General features: G+C 37.7%; 1 pseudogene; it reads right to left on the bottom strand.

The window, feature by feature from the left end:
* Positions 1-3,377: 3,377 nt before the first annotated feature.
* Positions 3,378-8,525, bottom strand: LOC125070091 (annotated as a pseudogene).
* Positions 8,526-11,301: the final 2,776 nt, after the last annotated feature.

The following is an 11,301-nucleotide window of genomic DNA, read 5'->3' as shown; positions in this document are numbered from 1 at the left end:
TCTTGTCAACAATATGACTAAGTACAATACAAACCATTATTTGTTGTTGTAATAACGAGTTTTATCGTCTCTAAAATATAAAACAAACCTGAATAGTACGATGGTACTTTGTATTTTATGTAAGGCGCTTAAATAGACTAAATTTTTTTCTATTGTTTAAAGACGACATACTGCTGTTTGTGATGGCTATCGCTAAAGCTATCGATAAAAACATTTCACAATATTTACTCTAAAACAATTCCCATCCCTAATTACATCTTAAGCAATACCTATAAGTAGTTCCCTGAGACGAAGCAGAACTCCCCATAAATCCTCAGAGGGAGGGAGGGGGCGCGCATTCGGTAATATTCCTCAGTGATGGACGACTTCCCGTTCTAAGTTCTCGGCTCCATTAGTATATGTCTTCGGAACACGCCTCTGTTGCAGTCTTACCCGACTGCCGAGGCAGAAAGATTCATGTCATTGTTCTCACTTATTGTCGTTTATGTCTAATCGTAATATTCGTTGAATTCGAGATTTTTATGGAGGAGTAGGAATATTCACGTTGGTGTCAGTTATCGTGTTGTCTTTATTTCGACGGCGACACGATCGTTACTAATGAAAACTTTAAAACTTAAAACTATAATTTTTCTGTTCATATTTACATGTATCCCGAATCGTACGGGTCTGCGAAATCAAATGAGGGTGCACAAAATAAAATGGTGCATACAAAATGTATATGTAATAGTTTACACATAGTAATATAACTATAATGGCGCCGCACACGCCAGTAAAGCTCTGGTGCCTCCGGTACTAGGCATGATTTTTTCTGACATTTTTAATAATCATTGTCACATTTGTGATTATTTACACAAATACGAATCTAACTGTTATCTATTCACCTATAAAGCTGAAATGAAACTATAGTACTGTGTATGTATTCTGTTCTCGAGGTGTTGTTAAGAGATAAGACTCCAGTCACAACCAAATTACTACACTATGTAATACAAACGATTGACAGAACGCTGCCAGCGTAATACGCTATTTTTTTCGCTATATTCCAGGATAACTGTTTGTTTGAAGTTCGGTTTCTTACGATATTTTCCTTCACGACAGAACACAAGATAAATTATCATACACACTAATTACGCACATAACAACTTAGCAGTACTAGCACGGGTTCGAACCCGCATTCTTCGGTTAAGAAGCCTTTGGGCCATCTCGGCTCTTGTATGTACGTGTCCACCTTTCAAATTTCGTCGTCGATTTATGAACGTAAAATCTGCGACACGAAAACTCAAATACACGGATACGGACAACTGCATTTATTTCCGGTTAAATTAAATATAGGGGACCGATAGAGCCTTACTATGGAAACTGTGCATCCGAACCGGGTTCAAATCCGAGTAAGCAGAATAGTTTTGAAACCCTAATATTTCACTTCTGTTACCCGACACGGAGTTGATAATTCTTTTGTACGACAATGTATATCTAAACTTTCACTATAAGATCGCAGAGAACGTTTAGTAATATTCAAATGTAAAATTAACAAAAACATTTTCAAGAAAAATAAATATAAATACAAATACACATTTAATAAACAATTATTGAAAAAAAATTGGCAGAATACTTTTGCATCTTTTTACTTTTGCAGGTGAGGTAAGTATACGAACTGGCGAAGATAATTCAACTTGAAATTTGTGATGCAAAAAATAGCCAACATTCCAAGTGTACCAGAGTCCAATGGCTAATGTGAATACATATTACAATTAACAAAATCGTAAACATTTCGTTCTCTTTTTCTAAGTTCAAATCAATTTTGATAGAAAGAGAGGCATCAGTGTGCGACTACTGACTCGCTAAATAATCTTTATAAGTAGGACGTTCATATTCGAAGTTAAAGCAGTTATATATATATATATATATATATATATATATATATATATATATATATATATATCGTATATATATATCGTATAAATATTCCACAGATAAATATAAGTAGTTTGCGTTTACTGTGTACATTATTATTATCAATCGTAAAATTGTGTATCGACATTCGACACCACTCCGAACCCTCCTTTGCGCAAACTTGTCAGACGCAGTCACGGCTCCTCTAACATCTCGCGATAGAACCGAAACGTACGTAACGTTGTGTGCGGAATTCATTCTTATATCACACATATAGGGGCTACTACTGTGAATCTGTAACCTTGTATACTAAGGGTGCGTAGTGAATCATTTTAATAGTTTACAGAGCTCTGTTTTTAACGCGTCGGGGTATTGACGTTGACCTTACCAAATAAAAATCCCATTTTTATAGTACATCTCGTGAACACTAGAAATTTTAAGAAATCTGCTCCATCTTAACACCAGCGTTATTAATAAAAAAACGCACATTTTTAAGATTCAAACTTCCCTTTTCTTGAGCATTTAGAGGTGAAATTCCAAACACAGCACGACTGACTTCTATTTATTCATAAGAATTCTAAACATTAATGATTCCAACTTCAAACATAAGTAACTTTCAAGCAACATTTTAATATTCATCCCCTATTTAACCGTCTTAAAAGATGCTATTTTTTAAATCCTATCGACTTACTTACGTTTCAAAATGGTATTCTTCTTTTTATCATTTGATGTCAGTCAATCATTCATTAATATAAGTATATAGGTATTATTAAGTAGTAGGATTTAAGTATTTATGTTGTATACGGGAACGACATCTCAATCGCCTGTTAACTTTAATCTACATAGTAAAATCGCCATTTTAATAGATATTAGAAAAAAAAATTTCAACGCGTCAATCTTTTTATATTCGGTTGAGATAAAAAACTATGGTCGCCATATTGCATTCGGTTATGTTTGCAATAATTCCAGAGACTACTCTAACATTCAGCGTACTTTCAAGCACGCTGTCGCTTTGAACAGAATCCTCGTCCCCCTCGTCACGCGGACAACAATCATCGAGTTACGTGTTACAGGACGACAGCCGGGCCGGGCAGATGATCGACTTACTATTTAAATACTTTCTGCAAACTGCTCGGCAATTCTTCCAAAATTTGTTTGTTTTTTTTTTTAAATCAAGAAGTTAATTTATTTGTAGTATAAAAAGATAAGACTGCAACTTATATTTTAATAATTGGGTCATATATTCTCTTAATCATGAGCTTTTCGTCACTTCAACTTTTAGTAACAGTTGCACTTTAATTTTGATAATTATGTTTGTTTTATAATTGACTAATCGTATTCTTACTCAATGGACTTGTGAGCTGAAAAACTAGACTAGAGGTCTTGCGTGAGACAAAAACAACACGAAACATATAAAATAGATTTATTTCTTAAAAGATCTTTTAACATATATTTAATTAGTTATTGACTAACAATAATCTTAGGAACTTGCATAAGCCATGCCAGTGAATCTGTCTCACAAGCGAACACCGGGAAACACCCATCGAATCGTATCAACAATATAATGCCTAACAACAGTATCAGTTATTGGGAAGAATGTAGCCGTCCTCTACTATCGGTTTAACGTCTTTGTCGTCTCCCATAACATGACCCGAGTTGGACAAATTCAGCACATTGGCTTGGTGTGGATAATCCTGTATTGGCTGGTCGCTGTCTTCCTCATCCAGCAGCTCGTGTAGGAAATTTAAACATTTTCTCTTAAATCGTCTCTGCTTCTTTGCTGGTAATTCTAAGTAATCGCTGTGGATGCCTCGGAAGAATTGAAAAAAGGATGTGTTTTCATCCGGGGAGAATGCCGTTGAGCTGGAGCTGTCTTCATTATGCGTCGAAGGCGGTTTGTGTTCCAAGCCCGGTGACTGTGACGTAGTATTCAGCGCGAACCACGGACTGTGGATGAATGGTTTTACATCGACTGATTCCGAAGTGGTCGACTCGTTGAGATCCATTTCCAGTAACGTTGGCGCGTACGCCGTGTAAGGCGTAGATCTCCTGAAATAAAACATATTAAAATTAAACTTCATTGTAAATTTTAGAAATATAAACACGATATAAAATTTTAGAATCATAAATATGTGGACCACTTTTCACTTGTTATTTAAAGGGCCTTGTTTTAATGTAAATAGTTTTATTAAAAATAATATTATTCCGGTGAAAAAAGACATTTACCCACATGTATATAATTCCAAAAAGCTGTAAATTGGCGAGAACGTTAAGGATACCATTAGAATGAAATAAGGAGAAATCCCCATCAAGCCCACGTGTGCGAAAAACATGTATGCAAGGTCAAAGTTCGCAAATACGGATGTTTTGTTTTTTTAGCGAAGCGGTAAATCTTATGATAAAAACAGCTCAGATAAATAATATATTATTAAGATACGATATTTTGTTTATATACATATATAAGATAGTTTTAGCTGTAAAATATTCTAAATTCGAACGAAAGATCTAAAGAACTATCAATATGACCCCGATGAGTACCGAGAGGATACCCCGAGGACGAGCCGCTCGCCGACACTCTCCATTCCATGTTTCCTTATAAAAAAAAATATTGCTTTTATTTGGTTGTTTGAACGCACTATTTTCAGGATTCACCAGTCTAATTTGAAACTTCGTTCTGTGTTAGATAACCGATTTATTAGAAAAGGTAATCGCTCATATAACATCACTCTATGAATAAAAGGGGGAGATACATTTAACTAGATACCCCGCGCGGACCTGCTAGCACTAAACTAGCACTACTTGCGACTGGGAACACTACTACTTAACCCTCGCGAAGACATCTTTAAGCTGAAATGGTCTACAAATTGTGGTCAGATTCCAAGCTGAGTCAAGTAGATAGTCTCACATGTCGGTCGCCATGTGCTCGCGCAGAAACTCCAGCTCGTCTGCGAGATACCAGCGCGACACCATGCGCCCCTTGCTGGTGCAGGCGCCGTGCATCTCGTTCCGCAGGTGGCGGGAGTACGAGTTTCTGATGTGTGACCATTTCCTTCGCACGTCTGCTACTACGAAACAAAGTATACGCTTTATAATACTTATGTTTTATTTTTAGAAACATATATCTATAACTTATTTACAAACTATATACTACACATTAAAACTATAATAATCAATAAAGAAAGTGGGCGTGTGGACGATTAATCAAGAGAGTTTAAATCCCTGGACGCAATATACTAATTGTTCCTTTGATCGCATCTCGTACTTTAACGGTAATATTGTTTCTACTTTGCCATACTTTTCTTTTAGTGAGAATTCTAAAGTATTATTGGACAGCTTATTTCAATGCAATAAAACTGAATTCAATGTCAAAGTGATCTAACTCAGCTCCGAATTGACAGTAATGTTATAAAGCTGATCGAGATGTAACTTCAGTTTTTGAAAAATCCTTAGCCAACATTCTGTTTTCTATATAAGTGTCACAAGCCTCCTATTTCTTACTTATACTATACTTATTGAAAATTGTGCGCAAATACGAAATATGTCATAAAACCGAATTGGTTATATGGTGTATAAAATCGAATCGGTGTACATATACCAATATATAAACCTTTAATATTGACTAGAGACAATTGGATTTAGTTTGGTCAAATCTAACAACGGAATGTTAAAGCTGTTCCAATCGAAATATTAGCGCTACTGCTAAAAATATGAGTCGCGTCTTGTTCAAAATTGTATTTTAAATATTTATAATTATTTTTTAATTGTACGGAAACATTCAATAAAGAGTTTCTGTGTCTATTAAATTGTCTATTTTCACGTGAAAGTCACCGCTGTGTGTGTGTGTGTACTGTAGTTCTTACGTCAACAGACGACCTGAGTGGACTTTGAGTGTGGAGATTATTCCAAGTCCATGCGAACGAACTCGAGAGAGCAATCGTTTGATAACAATCATTAGCTATAATTATTTTGAAGTTGTTTTAATGCACGTGGTATATCAGTAGCATCAAACAAACCCAATGAATATCGAGGAACGTAAAATGCTGGTGACTATCGCAAGATTCGCGTACTCGCAATAAGTACTATTACATATTAACTGCGGGCCGCATGTTTGTGTGTGCACAATGTACACATTACACCGCGATTGTTTAATTTAAGTTCTAATAGTACACTGGCTGGTTAGCAATTTGAATTACGCAGGTTGGAACTTGGTTATCGTGTCCTTTGCTAACCCACCTGAGCAGAGGACACAATAACGGCTTTACTCTTAAATAAAAGAGAAATTATAAAATAGGAATAATAAAATTCAATTCTAAACAAGCATGAATATTTTTTATAAATATTGCGATCTCATTCTTAGACAAGATTTTAATTCGTCGGAGGCTGCATTATCAACCATTAGGCTTCGAGGTCTCAGCCCCGTGTCTAACCCAATAAAAATAAACATACATCGAGTTTTTCTGTTTTCTGCCAAGTAATTCTCAATACCAGTCCAGCCAGTACTGCCCTTGCAGTGAGATTCTGTAAGAATTCACTTCGTATCTGTCTCGTGAAATATTGACAGGCCACTTACGGTGATACGCGATTTTAATACGCGTAGGTATCATATACATTTATACTGATTACAGTCAATGTCGCTTATCACATTGTGACATTTGACGCTCGTGTCTTGCGATGAGTTTAGAGTTTGTTCTTACAGAATACTTATACTGAACTTGAGTTTGAACTGTGACATCGGGTTATGAAACTAAAATAGTACCAGGGTATAGCGTACACTTGAGCACTTTTATGTCTCATTTGGTAATCAAGTCGAGGGATACAATTTTGTTGTTAATAATAAAGTTAGTAGATTTGATTACAGAAGTGCCGGGAGATTATTAGAGAGAGGTACTTCGCATTCAAAATACATTGCTATTATGTTTTGTAAATTAATAGTATGGCGCATTAATATTCGATGTAATATAAATAATTGAAGTAAATTTAAACTTATAGCTTTAATAAATGCGATTTGAGTATTTCAGGTGAGATATAAGTACAATGTTTATTTGCAAATAGTTAATAATTTAATATAAAGTTTGTGATCTTTTGTTTGTGTTTAAGTAAGATCCGTATACACATATAGAGATATACCGAACCAGAAAAAAATAATTCTTATATAAAAGCGTACTTTAAAAAAAATGATTTAAATACAATAAAGGAAGTTCCAAATTCTCGTCTTCTCGGTTTAAAAAGTAGTGCCGTCCACCAGCTTATGAAGATAAATAGAACTAGCTTTATAAACTTTCAATGATATTAAAGTAGATACGTAAGAGTGCAACGTATATATTACGGGAGTTTGTACATAATATGCAAATGATATATGACGTATGCACGTCCGGCCGTCGCAGGCTCGCAGCGGTGAGCCGCATTATTTACATATGTGATATGTACTGGGATGAGTTGCATGACGCGAGCAGGGTTTTGTAGCTCGTATAATTAACTTATAGCTTAAACCGTGAACTGAGTTTAATTTACTATTTTCGGATTCTTCCGTATAAAACTATATTTTATAAACTCAAAAAGTACTTTATTAAATATAGAAGCAATACACTTACTTATTGATAGTCAAATGAAACACTACCACCGGTTCGGAAAAGAAAACACCCTGACCTGAGAAGAAGCGGCGAAAGACACTCAGCGGGCCTTTTTTATTGTCAAACTAATTAAATACATATATTAAATATAAATAAAAATAGCCAGGAGGTGATCGTATATATTAAGTAAAGTCTCAAATTATAGCTTACAATACAATAATACTAATATTTACTAATATTTTTATTAAAATAATACTCAAATGTTGAAAGAATCGAACCCGTAACGCTTCGTATGCGAACGCGATGCGGTTTCATGCAAGCGGACGCCTCATTAATTTTATTAGTATCGCGTAATGTGCACATATAATGGCATTGTTATTTTATCGGAATCCAAAACAACGCAACACTACGATACGTTTATCGTTCCATAAAATTTAATTCAGAATACAAATTTGAATGCGTACGTATATTGATACGAGTTATCGGGGCAACGTGGCAAGGGTACTAGTGAGATTACCGCTCCAGCCCATCAGCACGGCGACGTCGTCCCACAGGTTCTTCACCTGCGTGTAGTAGCTCGCCACCGGCATGTTGTTCCGCGCATACAGCAGCCTCCGCTCGCGCACCAAGCGGATCAGCTTGCGGTCGTCGGCCTGGCTCGAGTCCACCATGCGCCCCACCGCCGTTGCCCCCGCGCCCGCGACCTCGGCCTTCACCTTCACACACCCCCCGCCCTCCTCCCCGCTCACGATCATCTGCGGCATCCTTACTCTTTGACGCTTCTCCCTTTCCATGTTAGAGTTTCGAACACCTTACAACATTTAGGCCATGAGTGAGTCGCGTTGGCGGCGCCCGAAAATCATACACCGCACTCGAAATAGTCGACGCAAAACTTTAGATACAATTTATCGCGATTAGAGACACGTCACTTCGCAACGAGAGCGCGGAACAAACACGGCAACGCGCATAACGGCAAACAGACACGCGCAACGAGAAGCAAGCTGACAAACATGGTCGTCTCGCTCGCACGCGGCCGGCGCGCACGAGAGAGAGCGGCGCAGTCATGGAGACACGTGAAAAAGCAAGAGCGCAGACGCTCCGTCCGGCTTCGGGCAGCCACTTTTATAAATTCCACATCGTCGGGTATCGATTCGCCTCGGACGAGTAAAGCAGACTCATTTTTTCACCGCTTTTTTTATTTTCAGTAGTTGTTTTATAAACGTCGTGTAACGTATTTTTAACGGATAGTCGCTGTTCAGTACGAACAACTTTATCTCCATAATATGTAATACGAAGTTGTATTATTTTCGAATGACCTATTTTTATCTAGAAATTCACACTAAGAAGTATTATCTTATCGTTATTCAGATCAGTTTACAAACGTGCACAATATATTCATGACATGGAACTGACAAAATGACCTAATTATATACAAATTTAAATCTCTGATATTGTAAATTATTTAGTTGAGTACTAACGTAGTTAGATAACTCATTAATTTTGATAATGAATCCGCCTGACTATGAAATTAATAATTATTATGAAGGATCTCAACACTGGGCCGACGACGCGTTAACTCCGATAGGTTTGAACTATTATTAGACGTCACAGAATCGATATCTCGTAGTCGAGACATACGAGCGCACGCGGAGCCGCTCGAGCTTGACTTGACAAACCAGATTTTTTATTTAATCACAACTTGTAGTATTACGACGGACACATGATGAGTATACTTAGTGTATTTACATGTGTCTTATATTGTAATATGTACATTTGTTTTTTATTATATTTATTTTTGAAATAGGTATTACTCATTACGACTTCATATTTGACAGAATATAATCATAGACCTTTTGTCTGCATAACGTCACGGCATCTTTTATTACTGTCGCATAGATAAGTCGCAGTTGAGTAACACTATTATGTTTTAAAACATTGACAAATATCTGGCAAATAGACTACCTGATGGTGAATGATCTCCAACGCCCATAGACATTGGCCTTAAATGTTACGTCTCTTGTACCTGTAGTTACACGGGCTCACTCACCCTTCAAATCGGAACACAACGATACAAAGTATTTCTGCTTGGCGGTTGAATATCTGATAAGTGGGTGGTACCTACCCAGAGGGACTTGCACAAAACCTTAACACCAAATAATTGTAACATTATCCACTTACAAAAAAAAGAAGCGTGCACTTATGGTAGGTGCTTTAGAAATTATACTTCTTCGATATAATTAATAAATAGTTTTTAATTGGATGCAAATAATTAATTACTATATACGTATACACGCATATAGCCAAGACAAGTATATATAAATTATTTAATCTCACTGAATTCGACCTCCATTGTTTTTGTAGGGGATAAAGTTGACGACGCACTTTGAGCATGTTTATTCCCTACGCAGTGAGTTACGGGAAAGCCTAGGATTTAGTGCAATTCTTTTTTAGTGTCGCCGTGAACGGTATGCCTTATGGAGCAGTAAAACTAAATTACAGCGCCCGCAGCCGCCGCCGCCCGGAGAGATGTTTACCGAAATAATAATATTAACCTACGGATACGGAAGCAGAATGTTCACATGCGCTCATATTCGTAGGCGCAGCGGCTTGGAATATTATAAATAAATAACAAATTAAATCAAGACATGCTAGTTCTTGGTATTACAAAGTAAACAGTTATAAAGTATTTTTTATACAAATATCAGTTGCATCTGAAATATATTCCTCAGTTCCGCACTCGATATGTTGACGGATACCGATGCAAACGACTTAGTCGATCCACCGACATCTTTGAAACTTCGTGTGCTAAGTTTCTTTTGGTATATTAAAGTCTTCATAACGAGCTCATCCCTGCGTCTCGAGGTCATTCCAGCCAATGCTACGGTAAGTTTGGCCAGCAGAAAGTGAAGGACACGGCTAACTGATTATTTTAACGCGTAACGCCTCGCTTTACACATTCGTCATCCGGTGGACCCTCCCAGATTAATTGAATAGATACCTGTCGCGAGCTCCGTTATAATTTTATTAATATCCGCTCCAAGTCGCGCGTTATGGCCGTTTTACGGCAGTTTTTAAAAAGCTCTTAACTTTACAACATTCTCAAAACTTAGGCGATAAATTCGCACTTCCATAAAAGGCACCGTGTAAACTCGGAGGGTGGCGGGTGTGAGGGGCGCAGGGCCGGGAGGGTCGTAGTAAAACTGACGCGATGCGATCTTCCAGATTCCGCCCGGAATGCAGGAATCAGCTTTTTATCGTAAATTGGCATCATTTTTACGAGCGCGGCGCTCATCCTCAGGATTGGCAAATTTGAATTTGGGGCATAATTTTAGAGCGCGGGACGTCCCTTGGTGGCATACAAATGGCTCGTTTTAATTGCCCCTCGAACGTGAGACCGGGGAGCTCGCTCCGCGTACTCATTATGCATATGTCACACACTCGCTCTCCCGGCGAGAGGATTACCCTTCTCGGATTATGAGAGTGCCATTTATTATTCCTAATTTCGAGTTTATTACTAAAAGAAATGTATTTAATTCAATAATGGGTAATTCACAATGGGTAAGAATAATGAGAGCATAGGAGTTTCGTTGAGTGTCGTAAGTATCGTTTCAAACGGTGCACGGTGGTGGCAAATAAGTGCTATTACAAGTAACATCTGCACGCTTCAGCCGCTTGCGTGAGCACAAAGCGAAGCCCGGGAGAATAACCCTTGCCGCCAGCCTGCGCGTGCTGTTGACGGTCGACGCTATTGTGCCGAGAGCACATGTCACGCCGGCACCATGACAGCGGGTGCCGTTAAACACATCGGACAAAGTAAAGGGTACCTACCAGGGCTAACGAG

The sequence above is a fragment of the Vanessa atalanta genome, chromosome 16, assembly GCF_905147765.1.
Source record: "Vanessa atalanta chromosome 16, ilVanAtal1.2, whole genome shotgun sequence".
In the NCBI taxonomy this organism is placed as follows: Eukaryota; Metazoa; Arthropoda; class Insecta; order Lepidoptera; family Nymphalidae; genus Vanessa; species Vanessa atalanta.
Note: the sequence above shows the minus strand (reverse complement) of the source record. Positions and strands in the feature narration are given on the sequence as shown.